Source organism: Branchiostoma floridae, chromosome 15 (genome assembly GCF_000003815.2).
Source record: "Branchiostoma floridae strain S238N-H82 chromosome 15, Bfl_VNyyK, whole genome shotgun sequence".
NCBI classification, from domain to species: Eukaryota; Metazoa; Chordata; class Leptocardii; order Amphioxiformes; family Branchiostomatidae; genus Branchiostoma; species Branchiostoma floridae.
Window position 1 is genome coordinate 2056047 of NC_049993.1, and position 2934 is coordinate 2058980.

General features: G+C 38.4%; 1 long non-coding RNA gene across 1 annotated transcript; it reads right to left on the minus strand.

Annotated features, from left to right (window-relative positions):
• Positions 1 to 462: 462 nt before the first annotated feature.
• On the minus strand, positions 463 to 2374 carry LOC118432344. Its single transcript, XR_004833054.1, has 4 exons — positions 2031 to 2374; positions 1172 to 1204; positions 845 to 944; positions 463 to 745 (listed from the first exon to the last, which is right to left on the minus strand). It is a non-coding gene; the product is annotated as an uncharacterized LOC118432344 (long non-coding RNA).
• Between the last annotated feature and the right edge of the window lie 560 nt (positions 2375 to 2934).

The window sequence follows — 2934 nt, forward strand, 5'->3', positions numbered from 1 at the left end:
GCTATTCCACAATCACATATATGGACAAAAAATCAAACATTCCATAATGGAGATTTCTGTGGTCTCGTATTACAACAGAATAACATGGAATTTTCTATAAGGGTGCCCTCGACATATGAAAGGTAGAACTTTAACATTTTTGGCATATATCACTTCAAGATGATGAATTTATGACCATTTTTATTATCATGTTTGGTCCCTCTGTATTGCCATGGTATTGGAACAAAATTTTGTATGGAAATGCCTTTGATATATACCTCCAGGGCCTTTGCAATTTTGGTATACACGTCTTGACAACGATGAAGTCTCTGGTCTTCTTGTATTAAAAAATGGTGATGGCATGTTGGATAGCAAGTGGGATGAAGTTCAGAATGATTACTAGTATCTCATCTCTCTCTTACAAACACACGCGCATACACATACACACAGACAAGAACAAAAAGAATGAAAAAAACTTCAGTCTTTACAGTTTTACTTTCACAAAATGGCAATTTTACACTTGTCTGCTCTCACAACCTGATTGTCTTAATGTAAATACATGTAATTTGAGGTAAAGTTTTTACATTGTTATAAGTTAATCTGCAGAATCGCAGAAAATTTACAATTCCGTCAAAATATAATTTTTTATACATCTTTTCAGAATCGGTTGCAATCTATATCTGCGTGTCCTTTTCTGGCTGGTTGGGATCAAGTCTGTCTGCTTCTTCCACATACAGTTTGTCATGGACCAAGCTCTGCTTCTCTTCTGTAGAGGGGTATGGAGGACAGAAACAGGGAAGTTAGAATATCAATGCAAAGCAGAGACATCAAACTATAGACAGTACACATTTCCACAATTACTTACAATCTGCCATCAATCTGTTGCTGCTTGGGACAAGATCTGTGTGCCTCCTCCTACGTACAGCTTCTCATGGACCAATTGTTTTCTTCTCTAGAGGTCCCATCTGAATGATACAAACAGGAGAGTGAGATTTGGCATTTCAAGGCAGACATCAATCAAATATTTGAATAATTATACCATTGATTTGGAAAGAATACATATTGTTGTCAGGAGATAACAGTGTGTTTGTGTTACACATAATCTTCTCGTCGATCCCAATGCTGCACCTGTCTCTACAGTCTACACCTACATGTACATGCAAGTCTAGCGACAAAAGACAACAGGCCCTACCTGCTGTGTGTCATGAGCACAATCTTCTTACTGCTGAAAAAACAAACATAGAGACATGTCAATCATTGTTTTACACATTTGTGGACACCTCAAAATGTTAATGCACAATGCTTTTGAATGATAAAGGAATATGGCAACAGAGGTACAATAAATACATATACACAAGCTGTACTTGCAAATGAAAAAGTACAACTGACAGGATCAAAAAGGATTGACATGAATGAAATTAAAGCCATCATATAGAAGTCAAACGAGTGACATTTGGTATAACATCTACACAAATCACAGTCCAAAGGATGAATTAATATTAACAAAATTATAAATTAAAAAACAGAAAGAAACAAACATGCCTATACCGGGGATCGACCCCTGGTCGGCGGATTACAAATCCAACGTGCAAACCACAACACCAAAAGCTCTAGAGCAACTGGCGTGGTCAGTTTGGCAGCGCTTAAACCCCACTGTTACAAAATAAGCAGCATAATATATTTGACCCCCCCCCCCCCTCACCACAGAAAAATACTAGTATGTACGTGGACGTCGTCACGATCAAAATAAAGATAACTAGTTACCGTCAAAAAACAGAAATGATGCAGAAAACACCATGACATCTCGTGTGGAAGTATCTTTAGCCCGTTCCCAAGGAAAACTGATTTCGACTACTAACGTTATCAGTTCATGCATGTTTTTGACAACAAACAGAGATACACAACGACGGCAGTGGCTTGTCAGCACTTGCCTGCGGTACCAGCGTTCCACAGTTCTCATATAACGTTGTTTTGACGAATTTCACAAACGAAAACACCTTTCAATGTAAATTAACAACGGAGTGAACAATGTAAGGATAGCCATTTCTTACCTAAAGATGTTCTGCTACCGATGACAACCGAAACTGGGTAGAAGCTGACGTAAAATGCGCAGAAAACTGCAGACTTGGGCGCACAGTTGCAGTTGCTGCGGGAGTCTGTGACGTAATGTAAAATTAAAAATGGACGAGTCCGGGGTGGAATCTTCAAGAAGGTCTGCATAAAAATCTCAAACCTAAAAGTTTCTTTCCGTATATATATTTTGTGTATATTTATAATTGCTGTTTTCAAAATAATGCTCACATATTATATTCCTATTTTCTTTGCAGTAACCTTTTATGGAGTAACATAAATTACAAAATCCTCTCAAATATGAATGGTTCCGTCTACATATAAACATGACATTCAAATGTTGCGTCATTGCCGACGAAGTGTTCCTTTCTCTTCGCTGATTGGCTGGCGGCACAATTCAATTAATTAGCAGACTGAAACCTGTCACCTGTCGCCCAGGGCGGGAGTTATTGCTTTGTTTGCCATATATGGAACGCACTAAACGTCGAGAATGGCCAAAACACGTCCCGTAAAACCCCGAAATGGGTCATTTTGAAGTGATATACGCCAAAAATTAAAATTGGGTTCTTTAGATAAATACTCCATGCACGCCTGTACTAAACTTTTAGGTATTGGTCCACTCTACCATAAGCATTGTGCCAAATTTCAGGTCATTCGGTCCAGGAACGACGGAGATGATTCGCTTTGAAAAATTGACAGGAGAAAGAAAGAAAGAAGAAGAAACACAAGTTAGGAATGTTTGTAAGCATAAGTCCGTGAGATTTCTGAAACAACAGCAGTTCCGTGATAAACGGAACCTTCTAAAAACGTACGGAGCTAACAGTGCAGCGAAAATACCATCGATAGCGATTCAACTTCGGATGGCAAACCAGACAAAAGTTATAA